This window comes from Sus scrofa, chromosome 10 (genome assembly GCF_054392235.1).
Source record: "Sus scrofa isolate SSC_HxYL_T2T_F1_AM1 chromosome 10, Sscrofa_HxYL_maternal_Yorkshire_Landrace_v2.0, whole genome shotgun sequence".
Lineage (NCBI taxonomy): Eukaryota > Metazoa > Chordata > Mammalia > Artiodactyla > Suidae > Sus > Sus scrofa.
The window spans coordinates 88234892-88254033 of NC_139392.1; the positions used below are offsets into that span (position 1 = coordinate 88234892).

Here is a 19142-nt window from a genome sequence, read left to right on the forward strand (position 1 = left end):
AAGGAAAGATTAATTTAATTGGTAGATGGGCAGTACCTGTGGGAAAATAGTGTTCTGTAGTGCGCACATCTGATACATGGATACATGAAAATTATACCCACCTAAAAAATGTCTCTGCAAGATACACAATATCAGGCCAGGTGGACCCTCTCCCAACATGGCATTTATGCTAATGATTCCAGTCTAAAGGTAATGCTGATGATGATTTTCATCACCTTTAGGATATGAACCCGAATCCTAAACATAGCTTGTAAAACCCTATGAATTTTTGTCCCAAGTGATCTTCCAGAAACACTGTTTCTCTGTTGTCTCTCCCTTAGTAAAGTTCTTCAAAGAGTCCATCTTCGTTCTCACCACTTCGCATCCTCACACACTGCCCCTTCTGCTGGAAAACTGGCAATCCTACTTATCTTTCAAATTTCACCTACAAATTGCTCCTTGGCCAGGGATTTGTCCTGTGTCCTATTCTTAACCAGGCAGCCCTGGAGACTCTTCCTGCTTTTCTCCCATTTGTAGCACTAAGCCCTTTCGCAATAACCTGCTCAAGTCTTCCCTGATAGAGCTCGATAAAGGTAGAGAAACTCTCTTGATCTTGGCCATATCTTACAAGGACACTTGTTTTTGGAGTATAGTAAGCACTAAATAAAAACCTGGACAATGAATACCTTAAAGTGAGAGTTATAAAAAGGGATATATTCTGTAGGCAACTGTATCTTTTGTGATCTTCCCCCAAGTTGTATTGAGGTATAACTGAACTACAACATATTTCAGATATTTAAAGTCTACAAATTGATGAGTTGTAACCTATACACCTGTTGCTACACCCTTATCAGGCTGTGCCTTCTGACACTGTCCACTGACTTCACACTGACCTGTAGATAGCCCTTCCAGCTGTATACCCGCAAGACCCCAGCCCACCTCTCATTACCACTTTCCACGGCTGTGTGCATGCCCAGGGGGAGGAAATGCTGCCACAGGATAGCATAGCATATCCAGGGCCCCCACAGCTGCTTTAGGTCCACGGCAGGTCCTGCCTTAAATCTCTGGCTCACACCACATCTAGCTAGTTCCTCCAGCTGAGGACCTGCATGGCCCTCAGTCCCAGCGCTGTCAATGACCACCACTGCAATATGCATGCTGAGGAGTAGAGTGTAAAGTCATAGGCAAGCACACAACACCCATGGCTTCCTCAGATGACAGGAAGGCCATAGTTGGCCTTGGCCCTTGGTACCCACCCTGGCCCCCATTATTATGAGTGTACCTATATGTGATCTCTCCTACTACACAGGCACCCGAAGCTGGGCTCTGCAGACACATGTGTGCATACCACTGGCTCCAGCCACCACTTAAGCCTGCCCGGTCCCTAGTTACTAGTCACGGAGGCACCACTTAGTAGTCCAACAGCACCCACAGTTACTGACAACTCCCCCCTCCCCAACAGTGCTTGCTAAGGACCATCCATTGTGAGTACTGTAAACTGTAGGGGCTGAGCCAAAGAGCCATCACACTCCCTTAGACCCAATGCTGCCTCACAGTCCTATACCTGGTGCCCTCTGCCACTAGATCCAGGGTTACAGCATAATCCCCTGGGCCTTCATCTACAGGTGAAAGACTTCCCTTATGGAAATCAGTCCAAAAAGTCTGTAATGGGGTGACTGCTTATTCAAATGCATAGACACCTACATAAGGCTACAGGGATCACAAGTTTTCAGGGAAACACAATGCCACCAAAGTAATACAAAGGAAAACCTCCAGTAACTGCCTCCAAAGTAAAGGAGATACAGAAATTGTACAAGGAATAATTCAAAATAATTATTCTACAGATGATCAGGGAGCTAAAAGAAAGCCCAGATAAACAATTTAACAATATGAGAAAACACTACAGTAATGAAATGAAAAACTCAATGAAAAAGCCAGAAAACATAAAAAAGAACTAAAAAGAAATTTTGGAATGAAGAATACAAGGAGCTGAAGAATTTCATAGAGAGCTCACATAAAACTTGAACATACAACTGAGAATCAAGTGAGCTCAAAGCAGGAAGACAGATCAATGAATACTGAATTTTAAATATTAATTTTAAATTAAATTTTAATTTTAAATTAATTTAATTTTTTAATTAAATATTAATATTAAAAGAACAACAAAAGAATGAGTACGGATGAATAAGGCCTACAAGAGATACAGAATATCATCAAAAGAAATAAAGTAGACATTATTACAGCCCCAAAAGGAGAAGAGAAGGAGAAAGAAGTAAAAAGATTATTTAAGCAAAAAATGGCTGTGAACTTTTCAACCATGAGGAGAGTTGTGAATATCCAAGTTCAATCTAATAGGTCACTTCAAAATTTCAAAGTGTTCTTCTTCAAGATACATAATAATAAAATTTTCTAAAACGAAATACAAAGAGAATATAAAAAGTGACAAGAAAAGAAAAACTTTTCTCATAAAAAGGAACTCCCATTAGGCTATCGGTGGATTTCTCAGCAGAGATCTTACAGCACAGGAGAGAATGGGATGACATATTTAAAGTGCTAGGAAAAAAAAAAAACTTCCAATCAAGATTTATTTACCCAGGAAAGTTCACCTTCATAATTGAAGGTGAAATAAAGACTTTCACTAATAAACAAAAGCTAAGGGAATTCATCAATCTTAAAACTGCATTATAAAAACTTCAAAAAGGAGTTCTAAAGTTTTAAACAAAAGGATGCTAATGAGTAACATCAAAAAATATAAAATTACATAACACACTGGAAAAGTAAGCATAGAGTCAGACTGAGAATACCCTAACACTGTAAAATAGTGATGAGTTACTATTTCACTAAAAAATGAAGGTGAGAGGGCAAAAGTATTAAAAATATCAACAACTTCAACAATTTGTTAATAGACACACAATAAAAATGTAAATGGTATTATCAAAAAATGTAAAAGTGGGAGGTAAAGGATACAGTTTTGGTATGTGATAAAATTTAGACAGTTATCAGTATAAAATAGACTATTATAAGATGTTTTATATAGATCTCATAGGAGCTGCAGAGTAAAAGTGTACAGAAGATAAATAAGAGATAAAGTGAGGAGAATCAAAGCATACCATCATGGAACATCATAAATTGACAAAGAAAGCAAGCAGGAAAGGAACATTAAAAAGTGGAACTACAAACAGGCAGAAAACAGTAAGATGGCATCCCAGCATGTCCTTTCCTATCAATAATTACTATGCACGTTAATGAACTGTATTCCCCAATCAAAAGGCATTGGGTAGATGGATAGATTTAGAAACAACAGCAATAACAACAAGACCCAACTATAGGCTGCATATGAAATATCCATCTCCACTCTAAAAATACGCACAGGAGTTCCCATCATGGCTCAGTGGTTAACGAATCCGACTAGGAACCATGAGGTTTTGGGTTCAGGCCCTGGCCTTGCTCAATGAGTTAAGGATTGGACCCCTAGCCTGGGAACCTCCATATGCCATGGGAGCGGCCCAAGAAATGGTAAAAAAAGACAAAAAATAAATAAATAAAAAATAAAAATAAACATAGAGGAGTTCCCTTGTGGTGCAGCAGGTTAAACATCTGGCAGTGTCACTGCAGCCACCTGGGTCACTGCTGTGGTGTAGGTTTGATCCCTGGCCTGGGAACTTCCATATGTCATGGTCACAGCCAATAAAAAAGAAAAAACACACATAGATTTAAAGGGAAGAGATGGCAAAATGTACTCCATGCAAAGTGGAAAGTAAAAGAGAGCAAGGGTACCTATATTGATTTCAGATGAAATAGATTTTAAATCAAAAATGGTAATAAGAGATAAAGATGGTTATTATACAATGACAAAGTGTTAAGAATATAATAATCATAAATATATGTGCACCCAACATCAGAGCACTTGAATATATTAAGCAAATACTAATATATCTGATGGGAGAAATAAACAACCACACAGTAACAGAAGAATTAAAAATCCCACTTTAAACCATAGGTAGATCATCTAGACAGAAAATAAACAAGGAGACATTAGACTTGAATCATACTTCAGACTAAATACACCTAACAGAGATATACAGAACATTCTATCCAATAACAGCATAGTATATATTCTTCTCAAGTTCACAAGGAATATTCTGTAGGATAGATCATACAACAGTCACAAAAATGTCATAGCAAATTTTAAAAGATTGAAATTACACCAAGTATTTTTTTCTGACTACAATGGTATGAATGTAAAAATAAATATCAGGAGAAAATCTGCAAAATTCATTAATATGTGAGATTAAACAGTACACTCTTGAAGAACCAATGGGTCATAGAGTAAATTTAAAGGGGAACCAAAGGTTATCTTGAAACAACAGAAAATTGAAGCACAACATATCAAAATCTATGGGATGCTGCAAAGGCCGTTCTAAGAGAATAGTTTATAGTGATAAATGCCTACATTAGGTAACAAAAAAGATTTCAAATCAATATTCTCACTTTACACCTCAAGAAACTAGAAAAAGAAAAAACTAAGCCCAAAGTTCTCAGAAAGAAAATAACAATCAGAGCAGAAACAAATGAAATGAAGTCCCTCCAAAAATAATAGAAAAGAGCAATTAAACGGAACTATTTTTTGAAAAGATAAACAAAATTGACAAAACTTTAGGTATACTAACTCAGAAAAAAGAGAGGATTCAAATAAATAAAATCAGAAATGAAAAATGAGACATTGCAACTGATATCCCAGTAATATAAAGGAACATGAAATTACCAAGACAAATTATACACCAATAAACTGGAAAATCTAGATGAAATCAATAAATTCCTAGAAATATACAACCTACCAAGACTGAATCATGAAGAAAAAAAGTCTGAACAGACCAATATCAAGTAAGAAGACTGAACATGTAATCAAAAACCTCTCAAGTTAGTAAAGCCCCAGACCAGATGGTGTTACTGGTGAGTTTCTATGAAACATTTAAGGAAGAATTAATGCCATTGCTCAAATTTTTCCAAAAATTGAAAAGGAGAGAATAATACTGATTTATGAAGTCAGCATTACCTTGATACCAAAGCCAGATAAAGATACTATAAGAAAAGAATAACAGAAAAATATCCCTGATATAGATAACAAAATTCTCAACAAAATATTAGCAAACCAAATTCAGTAACACATTGGCAAGATCATTCACCATGATAAAGTGGGTTTTATCCCTGGGATGCAAGTATGTCTCAATATCTTCAAATCAAATAATGTGATACACCACATTATCAGGATGGAAGATAAAAATCATATGCTTATCTCAATAGATGCAGAAAAAACAACTGACATAGTACAAAATACTTTCATGACCAAAATGTTCAATAAATTGGGTGTAGAAGGAACATATCTCAATGCAATAAAGGCCATATATGAAAAATCCATAGCCAACAGTATCAAAGGTGAAAGGTTTTTCTCTAAGATCAGGGACAAGGGTGCCCACTCTCTCTATTCCTATTCAACACAAGTCTGGAAGTTCTAGCCAGAGCAATCAGGCAAGAAAAATAAATAAAAGGCATCCAAACAGGAAAGGGTAAACTAAAAATGTCTCTGTCTATAGATAATAGCATGCCCCGTACAGAAAATCCTAAAGACTCTGCCAAAAACCTGCTAGAACAATCAATAAACCCAGTAACATTTCAGGGTACAAAATATAGTTGCACATCTATACACTAACAACAAAACATCTGAAAAAGAAATAAAGAAAATCTCATTCACAGCAGAATCACAAACAATGAAACAGGAATAAATTTAACTAAGGAGGTAAAAGATATATACACTAGCGACTATAAGACTTTGATGAAAGAAATTGAGGAAAAAACAAACAAATGAAAAGATGTCCACTGTCCATGGAATATTGACAGAACTGACACTGTTGAAATGTTTGTATTACCCAAAGCCATCTATAGATTCAATGAAATCCCTCGCAAGATTACAATGGCATTTTTCACAGAATTAGAAAAAAAATCCTAAAATTTCTATGGAAAATAGAAAATTCACAAAAGACTCTGAATAACCAAAATAATATTAAGAAAGAAGAGCAAAGCTCAAGGTATCACAGTTTCTGTTTCAAACTATATTACAAAGCTATAATTATCAAACTAGCATGATACCAGAATAAAAATAAACCCATAGAGCAATGGAATAGAATCGAGACTGCAGACAAAAATCCCAGGATATATAGCCAATTAATATTTTACCAGGGAATCAAGAATACTCGATGAATAAAAAACAATCTCTTCAACAAATGATACTGGGAAAAATAGATATTTACATGCAAAAGAATAGAACTAGACCCCTATCTTACACCACTCTTACTACTGAACTCAAAATGGATTAAAGACTTCAAGGCTTAGACCTGCAATCATAAAATTCCTAGGATAAAATACAGGGGAAAAAAAAATCTCCTTGACACTGGTCTAAGCAGCAATTTCCTGGCTATAACACCTAAAACACAAGTAATGAAAACAAAAATAAATAAGTGGACCTTCAACTAAAAAGCTTCTACACAGCTAAAGAAACAATCGACAAAATGAATAGGTAACATACGGCACACAACAAAATATTTCCAATTCATACAGCTGATATGGGGTTAATACCCAAAATATATAAAGGAAACGTGCAACTCAATAGCTAAAAAACAAACAATCTGATTTAGTCCCTTCAATAGCTTGGCTGGTAGAGCAGAGGACTGGTGTTGACACTGTGACTCATAGACATCCTTAGGTCACTGGTTTGAGTCCAGCTCAAAGGAGACCAGCACACCGCTTACGTTTAGAGTGGGTGAGCTGTGAGATCCTACTGTAGAGTACAGGGAATTAGACCATTTTCTTGGGATAGAACATGATGAAAGATAATATGAGAAAAAGAAGGTATTTATATGTAAGACTGGGTTACTTTTCTGCACATACAGCAGAAACTGCCACAACATTGTAAATCAATTATACTTTAAGAAAAAAATTAAGTTAAAATTAAAAACTCTGATTTACTATAAAAGCCTATTTGAACTTTGTGTTCTAACTGTTTTATATGTGTTTTTAAATTAAACGTCTTAAAATTAAAATGTTTTAAATTAAAAAAAAAAAAGAAAACTGTGAGTTCCTGTCACGGGGCAGTGGAAACAAATCAGACTAGCATCCATGAGGATGCGGGTTTGATCCCTGGCCTTGCTTAGTGGGTTAAGAATCCCGCATTGCTGTGAGCTGTGGTGTAGGCCTACAGCTGTAGCTCTGATTCCACCCCCAGCCTGGGAACTTCCATATGCTGCACCTGTGGCCCTAAAAAGCAAAAAAACAAACAAACAAACAAACAAAAAAACCCAAAACAACTAACAACCTAATTTAAAAATGGGCAAAGGACTTGAGTAGACATTTCCACCAAAAAGACATATAGATGGCCAACAGGGACCTGAAAAGATGCGCAAAACAAGTAAGTACTGGGGAAATACCTATCAAAACAACAAGGAGCTATCTCACACCAGTCAGATCACCTATCACAAAGAAGACGCCAGATAACAAGTGCTGTTATGGGTGTAGAGAAAAGGGAAGCCTTGTGTACTGTTGGTGATTATGCAAATTTGTAGAGCCATTATGGAAAACAGGGTGGAGGTTCCTCAAAAGTTAAGAACAAACCTACTGTATGATCCAGCAATTCCACTGGTAGGTATTTATCCCAAGGCAACAAAAACACTGGGTCAAAGAAATATCTGCCCCTGACCATGTTGATAGCAGTGCTATTTTCAATAATAAAAACATGGAAATGACCTGTGTCCATTGATGAATGAATAAAGATAAGGTGGTATATATACATTAGAAAATTATTCATCCATAATAATAAAATTATGCCACTTTCAACAACATAGATGGACCTTGAGGACATTAAGTGAAGTCAGAAAAGACAAATACTGCATGATCTCACTCACCTCTGAAATGTAAAACAAAAAAAAATAAATTAAATTAAAAAACCCAACAAGATCAGATTTGTGTTACCAGAGTCAGAGGGTGGAGAATGAGGAAACTGAATAGAGATCAAAAGGTACAAATTTCCAGTTGAAACATCAATAAGTACTGAAGATACAATATACGTATGATAACTGTAGTTACCAGTGCTGTATGGTATACAGGAAAACCATTGAGAGTAAATAGAACCCAAGTGTTCTCATCACACAGGAAAAACAATATGTATCTATGTGAGATGATGGATTCTAACTAACCTTACCGCGACATTAATTTTACAATATTTGTAAGCCAAGTCACTATGATGCCCACCTTAGCTTTCCACAGTGCTGTATGTCGATTCTATCTCAAAAAAAAACTAGAATAAAAAGACTGGGGGGAAAAAAACCCTACAAAGCAGAGCTGGCACATAGCTTGTTGTAACAGAAATATAACTGAAAACACACAATTTGTAGAACAGAAAAAAAAAGTTCCCAGAAGGCACTCCTCACAACCCTGGCTCAGTTACCTTATAGGAACAATGATCAGTCAATCCTTATTATCACAGTACAGACTACAAAAAGTTCTAAGGAGTACTACATGTTAAGTTTCTTGTTGTTTTCCCTCTACCTCTAAATCCCCCTGCTTCTTCTTGAAGTGTTTCTCTTTTTCTATCACTATTCATTTCACACAGAAAGCCTTGTTGCTTCTGTACAACTTTGACACTGGCCTGGCAGACAAAAACATTTGCTGAAAGAGTATCCTGACCTTTGTACATTTTTTTTAGCTTAGGGGAATGCTTTATCTTCGTTCTTAAAAACTGAAGTATAATTTACATATTGCCAAGTGCACAAATCTCAGTGCTACATTTTGGTAAGTTCTGACAAATGTATGTATTAGGTAACCCGAGACGAAATCAAAGGATAGAACGTTTGAGTTTCCAGTCAATCTTTCCACATCAACAACTACTGTTAAGATTTCTATTGCTCTACATTAAGATTTCTATTGCTCTACATTAGATTTACCTCTCTTTTGAACTTTCTGTGGGAGGAAACATGCAGCTGTCATGCAGCTATTGTTTGCATCAACATAATGTTTTAGAGATCTATCCAGGTCATCAAATGTGTCAATATTGTGTTCCTTTTCTGTTGCTGAGTAATATTCCATTTATGACTGTAACACAATGTACTTCCTGTTGCCTTAATGATAAACATTTGCTTGTTTCTAGTTTTGGATTATTTTATGTAAATAAAATATCCTTTACATATTCTTATATACATCTTTTCGTTTACATATGACCTTGCGTCTCTTGGGCACATAGGCATAAGAGTATAATTGCTGGATACTAAAACAGATGTTTGTGTAACTTTATTAGAAACTCCCCAATGTATGCAATGTATGAGAGTTTCTCTGTCACTTTGCTAATCCTTGATAGTATTTTTTTTCAATTTTAGCCATTCTTATAGGTGTATGGTGATATTACATCGAGGTTTTATTTTACATTTCCCTAGTAACAAGGTTGAACATCTTCTAAAATAATGTTTTGTAACAGGGAAGGTTTGCTAGATATTTCATATTTTGCAAACTGTTTTCACATATCCATATTTGCAACATACTGTGAAATAAAAATGGAAATAAATAAAAAATAATGTTGTGAAGTATGTGTTCAAATATTTTGCCATTACGTTTTTTTTTGATGAATCAGTTTGTATTATTTCTTTGTATACACGAATGTGGTTCCTTTATATTGTGAATATTTTCTCCCAGCCTATGATGGGCTTCTTTTCTTAATGGTGTCTACCATACAATTTTGAAAACCTGATAATATTCCATTTTATATATGCATATATACTATCATTTACTTCAGTAGCCAAATTGTTTCCGATGTTAGTTGTTTTAAATAATATTTTAACAAATATCCTTGAAATTATGTTACTCATACTTTCCCAGGGCACATATTGCAAGATATTAAATTTCTAAGCCAGAAAGTGTGTATATGCATATAAATATACACCCAATTCCTCCTCCTCCCAGTTCAGGTCCTGTATAAACACATTAGAAAATACACCAGGTCTTTGGGGCCTCAGATTTTAATCTTACATTTCCACTAATTAATATTTTCAGATGCAAACTATTATTTTCCCCTTTCCTTCCATGCTTTAGCCCTATTTCTCTTCTATTAAAAAAAAAAAAAAAAAAAAGAGTCCTCCTAAAGAGAATGCAAAAGAAAAAGAACACATATTTTTAAGAACCTACTATGTGAGGGCACAGAGCTTTCCTCTGGGTAATAAATGACCTCATTCGATAAGGACATCAAACCAATGAGTTTTATTCTCATTTCATTTTCCGTAACTGAAGAAGCTGAAATCTGAGTCACCTAAGCAAACCCAATTAGCAAATGGTAGAGACAGGATTCAAATCAGGTAGTCTGTGCCGAAATCTCAGTACATTTCTCCATTCAACTGGCTGCTTTCTAATAAAATTCCCAGAAAACAGTGTAGCAAAACTGAGAGAAAAACATAATTTAACTTCCACTTTCCAGCTCCACATGGAAGGTGCTCGAAAGTCACCACTCCATTCGAATGACAAGTATAAGCTGAACAGATGTAAAAAGCAACAGCTCTTCTTGGATTCGTGAGAGAAGAGAGGGCACGGAATGACCATCACCTCCAAAATTGCAGGGAAAAGCCGAATACAGGGCACCCTGGCCTCTTGGAGGAGAGACACAGAGCAGAAATTAACACGAGAAGGAAAACCTCAACTGCAAACGACAAACTACTGGAGGCTCCGAGCAAACAAGTCCGAGAGCCAAACCTCCAAGGGGAACCAGGCATAGGGGGGGCCCCCAAATATCCAGAGACTTACCTTTAGAAGCTCGACACACCGTTCCCACGGTAAATATTGGAGAAAAATTCTTGCGCGTCTTAAGGCAGAGAAGAGGAAAAGTAACCATTTGGAAAAACACCACATATTAACAAAACCTGCCCTGGGGAAAATAATTAACCAGCATCTAAGGTGCTGGGCAATTATCAGAGCAAAGCTGACACTTGGGCAGGGGAAATACCAGCCCAGGCCAGCGATCCAGTCCTACCAAAAGGGAGAGAATATACAAGAGAAAACACCTGAGAAGTTCACGGTACCGAGACACAGGCCCACTAACAGCCTGATCGCGGTTCTATAAAGTACTTCTCACCCCTGAAACCTCACCATCACATTCCTAAAGGCCTGTTTTCAGCAATTTCTTTCACCTGGTACAACATACCTGGCTCTCCAGAAAAACAACAAGGACAACAAAAATATCAGCAGGCAAACCAACAAGCCCCAAACACAATTTGAAGAGACAGAGAAGGCATCAGAACAAGATGCAAATATGGCAAAGAGACTGGTGTTGCTTGGCTGGGAATTGAAAACAACTCTGATTAATACACTAAGGGTGCTAATGGATAAAAGCAGACGGTATGTACGAACAGACAGGCCCTTAAACAGAGAGATGGAAACCTTTTGAAAGAATCAAAAGGAAATTCTAAATATAAAAACAACTGTAACAGAAATAAAGAATGCCTTTGATGGACTAATTCATTAGGCTTCACACGGCTGAGGGAAAGATGTCTCAGCTAGAAGGTATATTAATAGAATCCTCAAAAAAACAAAGAAACCAAAAGCTGGTTCTTTGAAAAGGTCAATAAAATGGATAAGCCTCTGGCCAGGCTACTCAAGAAAATGAAAGAGAAGGCACAAATTATTAGTATCAGAAATGAAAGTGCGCACATCACTGCCGCTCTCATAGACATTAAAAGGATAATAGAGAAATGCTATAAATAACCCTATGCCCACACATTTGATAACTTAGATGAAATGGACCACGTCTTTAAAAGACACAATCTACCAAAACCCACACAAGAAGACACAGATGATCTGAACGGACATATATTTGTTAAAGATACAGAATGAATAGCAAATAACTTCCCCAAACAGAGATCATCTAGACACAGACCTTATACTCTTCATAAAAATGAACCTACAGTAGTCAAACACAAAACTAAAACTCTTTAGAAGGGAACATAGAAAATCTAGATGTCTTTGAGTCCGATGTCTTTCTAGATACAGCATCAAAGACATGATCCATAAAAGAAATAATTGATACGCGGGATGTCATTAAAATGAAACGTTAAAATTAAACATTTTTGCTGGAGTTGATCAAGAGAAGAAGCTGGAAAAAAATTTTGCAGAAGCAGATCTAGTAAAGGATGGTTATCTAAAATACATCAAGAACTCTTAAAACTTAAGTTAACAAAGACCTTGCCAGACATCTCGCTAAAGACATAGAGATGGCCAATGAACATACGACGAGGAAATCCACATATCTCATCACGGAAATGCAAACAACATTGAGCTGCCATTACTCCTATTAGGATGGCCGGTTTCAGGAACACCAACACCACCAAATGCTGGTAGGGATGTGGATGAGCAGAAACTCATTTGTTGCTGGTATGAATGCAAGATGGCACAGTCACTTTCGGAAGACAGTCTGGCCGGTTTTTACAAAACTAAACATACTCTTACCATACAATCCAGCAGTTGTGATTTACGTTATGAGTTGAAAACTCTGTTCACAGGAAAACCCAGCACAGATGTTTACAGCAGCTTTATTCATAATTGCCAAAATTGGGAAGCAAACAAGATATACTTTGGTTATGTGAATGGATAGAGTAAGTGTGACACATCCAGATAATGGAAAAGAGCTATCCAGCCATGAGGAGACATGGCAGAACTGTAACCACATATCAGTAAGTGAAAGAAGCTAACCTGAAAATGCGACAGACTGTGTGATTCCAACTAGAGGACCCTGTGGAAAAGGCAAACCTATGGGAATAGCAGAAAGACCAACTCTTTCCAGGCAATGAGGATAGAGGGAGAGTTGAATGATGAGCGAATAGAAGAATAGAGGAATTTGGAGTTCCTGTTGTGGCACAGTGGTTAATGAATCCGACTAGGAAGCATGAGGTTGTGGGTTCAATCCCTGGCCTTGCTCAGTGGGTTAAGGATCTGGCGTTGCCGTGAGCTGTGGGGTCGGTCGAAGACGTGGCTCAGATCCTGCGTTGCTGTGGCTCTGGTGTAGGCTGGCAGCTACAGCTCTGATTCGACCCCTAGCCTGGGAACCTCCATATGCCGTGGGAGCAGCCCTAGAAAAGGCAAAAAGACCAAAAAAAAAAAAAAAAAAAAAGAGAGAGAGAAAGAATAGAAGAATTTGAGGGTAGTGAAAATAGGTTGAATGACATAATTTGGATATATGTCATTATGCATTTGTCCAAACCCAATGAAATTCCACCAAAAGTGAACCCTAATGTAAACTATGGATTTAGAGTGATTATGACTTCTCTGTGTAAATTCATCCTTAGTTTAAAAAAAAAAAAGGCACCACTCTGGTAAGTGATGCTGCTAATGCGAGAGACTCAACAAATACAGATCTGGGACATACGTGGAAAATCTCTGTATCCCCCTCTCAAATGTGCAGTAAACCTAAAATTTCTCTAAAAAATAAAATCTTTCAAAACACACCTGATTTACACCACTTCCCACAGAGAGGAATGCAGAACTCACCTTCTCGACAGGAACAGCCATTCAAAGAAAAGTTACAAAACAGTGAAAAAATAAGCCTGACTTTTTGCATTAGGAGAACTGCCTTTTATCTGATTATGTAGACATAGTGCAGCACAGCTAATGTTCCATTTTAAAAAATGATATTAACTTAATAAAACAGAATAGATCAAAACACGTTTCACAATCTGCAGAGTAAAACGCCGCTCCTACGAAAGCCATAACCCAGGGACAAGGAGGTCAGAGGAACACATTCGCCTCGACTGACACATCAGAAGCAAAGCGCGCTAGAGCAAAGGTAGGTTTTACTGTTTTTTGAGCTTCACTTTCATAGGCTCCGGAATTTGAAGTAGTACGTGGAGGAGGAAGGAGGACGGGGAACAGCCGTAGATCAGGCACCCTGAGCATTTGGGAAATGCCAGTTACTTAGGAGAATGAAGCCGCTGAAACAGATGCGGACGGTACCAAAACCTCACCGTAACAGTCGTACTGTCACATTTGGTCACGAGGGTCCCAGATGCATGGGTTGAATGCTAGTGATAATGATTTTTAGTGGCCAAGAGTTCAAATCCTGAACTTTAAGATTCTGTCCAATCCAGTAAAAAGTGAAGAGGAAGAGGAATGCTTTGGAGGCTGAAGACTAGAAATTGACTAAAGCCATTTTCAGATCTGTAGGAGGAGAAACTGTAAGTATTTTCCTGCTAGGTTCCGGGTGATTTCTTTAGTTTAATTTAATTAAATTAATTAATTAATTTACTGAATCCAGATGCATTTTATTCCAAAGGCCATGTGCTTTCTGCTGAAACATACTATAGTGCCTAAACTTGGAAACTTGGCTGGTAAGTTCTCTTTAGGGTAACTGCTAGGTTAAATTTTTATGACATTTATGTGTTAAGAATTGACCTGTTTTTTAAAGTATCATTTTTTTTTCCTTAAAGCGTTTAGGTGGACCCAAGGAGAATTCCTGCTCTGAGAGCCATGAGAAAATGAAATGCAATTACCTTGGAAGATTTCAATAGTTTTAGGTTATTTCAGACCATATGTTCACTGGCCACTACTGAATACCATTGAATAAAACAACACTTTGGAGTTTGCAAAATAATTTTTTAAATACGCCTTATTTTTAAAACAAATTTATATATTCGGAAAGAAATATCCAAGCCACAGTTGTGACCTAAGCCACAGCTGTGGCAGTGCTGGATCTTTAACCCACTGTGCCAGGCCTGGGATTGAACCTGCTTCCCAACACTCCCATAACACTGCCAATCCCACTGCACCACAGTGGGAACTCCAGAAAAAATAATTTTTAAATAGGATTTATTTTTCTAGAACAGTTTTAGATGTATAGAAAAATTCAGGTTGTAGAGAGAATCCCATAAATTTTTTCTTTCTTTTTTTTTTTTTTTTTGGTCTTTTTAGGCCCACACCCACAGTATATGGAAGTTCCCAGGCTAGGGGTCAAATCAGAACTGAAGCTGCCAGCCAGCCAAAGCCACAGCCTCAGCAATGCGGAATCTGAGCCATATCCATGACCTACACCCCAGTTTGTAGCAATGCCGAATCCTTAACCCACTGAGCAAGGCCAGGGATCGAACCTGCACCCTCGTGAGTACTAGTGGGGTTCCTTACCACTGAGTCATGATGGACACTCCAAGAATCCCATATATCTTGGATACAATTTCTCCTATTTCTAACATCTTGCGTCAGCGTGGTTTATTTGTTAGAATAAACAAAAGCAATACTGATGCATTATTACTATGTTCACAGTTTATTCAGATTTCCTTTGTTTTTAATCTAACATCCATTCCTGACTCTATCTGGATAATCACCTTTAGTCATCAAGCCTCTAGGCTCTACTGGGCTTGACACTGTCTCAAACTTTTCTTATTCTTGATGACCTAGACTATTCTGAAGAGATGATTTTGGTCAAGTATTTTGCAGGATGTCCCTCTGTCTATCAGAATCTTTCAAATGTTTTCCGCACGATTAGGCCAGGCTACAGGTTATTGGGAGGAAGATCACAAAGATGAGGTACCATTTTCATCACATCATATCAAGGGCACATACTGTCAGCATGACTTGCCATTGTCGATGTTGACCTTGTCGATGTTGACCTTGTCGATGTTGACCTTGTCGATGTTGACCTTGTCGATGTTGACCTTGTTGATGTTGACCTTGTCGATGTTGACCTTGTCGATGTTGATGTTGATGTTGATGTTGAGGTCGTTTGGCAGTTAATCCGTCAGAAAGGTACTCATTTCTCTCCTTCTCCACACTCTTCTCTTTGAAGCAAAGTCCTTATACACACAGCCTACAGGTAAGGAGTGAGGATTTATCCTTCTGTTCTTAAGGATGTGTTTATTTATTTATTTATTTTGGTTGTGCCTGAAGCATGCAGAAGTGCCCAGGCCAGGGATCAAACCTGAGCCACAGCAGCAACCAGAGCTACAATAATGACAATGTCAGCTCCTTAACCCACTGAGCCACCAGGGAACTCCAAGAGTAATGTGTTTACATAAATTATTTGGACTCCTTCTGTGGGTAATATTTGTCTCTTCTCCTGAACTTATTTATTGAACAATTTATGTTTATCAATATGGATTTAGGGATATTTATATTTTGGTTATGGTTTAATACTATTTTATTTTTTCATTCAAGTTGTTCTAGCTTTGGCTGTGGGAAGCTCTTTCAGTTGTCTCCTGAGTCCTGCTGACATATCTCTATCAATTAATGTGTGTGTATGTGTGTGTTTAAAGCATTCTCTTACTTTCTGCCGCAGTAATATGTCACATATCATTTTGCATACTTTCAGTGCTAAAATTGGCCATTTCTTTAAGAAATCCTGGTTGTTTTTTTGTCGAATTAGAATTAGAAACCGTGATCCGGGTGCTGGCTTATTGCTACTGGGGCGTCATTTCTTTTAAGCTCTCAGGTGTCAGAGCAAGAAAATGTGTTAATCCACATATAAATATTTCTATATGTAACTATCTGTATCTATATTAAGCTAAACATGAGCACATCCTGATGTCTCCAACTTAATCCATTCCATGAATCATTCTAGCCTTTTTCCCTTGTTTATCTGCAAATTCCCACAGGAACGGTTTAAAAGAAAAGAAAACAAAACAAAACAAAAAACTGGCTTCTGGCTTCCATTTACAAATGTCCCTGACTCACCATGGTTCCAGTTAGAATTTTTTAACTTAACGTTGGTGCAAAAGTGTCATGCATGCTGCAGAAAATGTGCTTCGAATTTTGAATTTTGATCTTTTTCTAGGCTAGCGATATGAGGTCTTCTCATGTCTCATGATTCCAGGCAGCGGTAAGTCGCAGCTCCTGGTCAGCCACATGTTCACAAGGGGAAACAGCTGATAGGCTTACAACCATTCTATACCCAGGCAACCACTCTGTTTAACACTTTCAGAACGGTATTCAATAGATTACATGAGATATCCACCACTTCATTATAAAACAGGCTTTTTGCTAGATAATTTTGCCAAATGTTGGTGATTCTAAGTTTTCTGAGCACGTTTAAGGTAGGCAAGGCTAAGCTATGGTGTTTGGGAGATCAGATGTATTAAATACATTTTCAACTTACAGTATTTTTCAACCTACAGTGGGTTTATGGGGATGTAAGCTCATTATGAGTCAAGGTAGATCTGTGTAGGCATACCTTGGAGATATTGTGGGCTCAGTTCCAGACCCTGCAGTGAAGGAAATATGGCAATAAAGCAAGTCACGGGAGGTTTCTGGTTTCCCAGTGTATATAAAAGCTGTTTGCACTCTACTACAGTCTAGTGAGTATGCAACAGCATTATGGCCAAAAAACCCAATGTACACACCCTAACGTAAAAATACTTTATTGCTAAAATGCTAACCATCATCTGACAACACAAGGTTGCCATAAAAATTCGTTTTGAGACTGGTTTAGAGGATTGAGCTGCAGATATCTTTAACATTGCTGTCTCTGTTCTCTGAGATTTCTTCAAAATGGCATGCCCAAATTATGAGAAGAATTATTTTGAAGGAGCAATAGATGAAGAAAATGTGATTCTTACATTGGTTCCAGGTAATGAGGAAATTATTGAAGACCATCAAATGGAACCAGGTGTTTCTTCAACTTTGAAAGTCAAGAGTACAAAGGATAGAAGTTCATCCTCCTGAAACCAACAGACAGTTCAAAGCTAGCCCAAAATTGTGTCATAAAGCAATTCATCCTTTGCCGAGCATTTTGCCTCCAATTAATCAAGTGAATGGGAACTCTTTGCGGAACTGGTGTCAACAACTTAATCTGAGTACCAGTGGCCAGAAAACAGAGGTTTATATGAGACTCCAGACAAGAAAAAGATCAGTATATTCCTGAAACATCATGGGAGACCAGATTACAGTCAGCTTCAAGGAAACACAAGACGGTGACCAAGAGACCAAGAGTTCAGAAGAGTGCGATGAGTGAGAGAGGGGAAAAGACCAACATGATTGAGGTGGTTGCTCTGGCTCAGGAGGCCATGTTGGCGGCATGGTCAAGAATTGCTTCAAGGAGTTCCCGTCGTGGCGCAGTGGTTAGCGAATCCGACTAGGAACCATGAGGTTGCAGGTTCAGTCCCTGCCCTTGCTCAGTGGGTTAAGGATCCGGCGTTGTCGGGAGCTGTGGTGTAGGTTGCAGACGCGGCTCGGATCCTGCGTTGCTGTGGCTCTGGCGTAGGCTGGTGGCTACAGCTCCGATTCAACCCCTAGCCTGGGAACCTCCATATGCCGCGGGGGCGGCCCAAAGAAATAGCAAAAAGACAAAAAAAAAAAAAAAAAAAAAAGAATTGCTTCAAGAGCCCTTCGCCCTAAGGCTGTGAATTTACCGCCCATTCTCACTTCTGTTGAGACCTTTCGGACACAAGCATCTGGTGTCCGGTGGTGTGTGGTCCATGGCAGACCATGCTTGGCAGACACAGAAGGTTGGGTTGGCCTGCAGTTCGATGCAGCTCAGGCCTGGGTGCCTCACACCCCCCCAGGAAGATGATCTCTCTCTTCATGTTACCGGCCTGCACTTTCCCATCCCCAGACCTAGAAGATAATATGTCATGCCCTGAATGTGCTAAGAGGAATAAGAAAATTAGGAAAAAATTAATTGCAGTGAGGAAGAGGAAGAACCCAAGTCTGGAACATCATTCCCTTCAGATGGACCAAGTCTTGTTACAAAATAAATGGTTACCAGAGGGGAAAGTTTTGGGGTGGGTGAAATAGGTGAAGGGGGAGTAACTGTATGGTAATAATGGTTAGTAGACTTTTTATGGTCTGCACATTTGTAGTTTACACAAACAATCAAATTACTATGTTGTAATGTGCAACTAATATGTTATATTCTAATTTTACCTCAATTAAAAAAAAAAGCAACTGTTTTTTAGAATTTACCAGTGGTGGTGGGGGAATTCGTTTTTAAAAAATGCAATAAAGTGAAGCACCATAAGAGCATCACTTAATTTTTAAATTCCCAGTGTACACATACAGGTTTCCTTCATATCTAAAGATATAGCATTCGTTACGAAACCTTTGGTCAGAAAGCAAAGAAGCAGTTATATCAGGATGCGTCTTGCTAATGGATGCACAAA

General features: G+C 37.9%; 1 pseudogene; it reads left to right on the plus strand.

Annotated features, from left to right (window-relative positions):
* The first annotated feature begins 17532 nt into the window (after window positions 1–17532).
* LOC100514868 (developmental pluripotency-associated protein 2 pseudogene) lies at window positions 17533–18777 on the plus strand (annotated as a pseudogene).
* The last annotated feature ends 365 nt before the right edge of the window (window positions 18778–19142 follow it).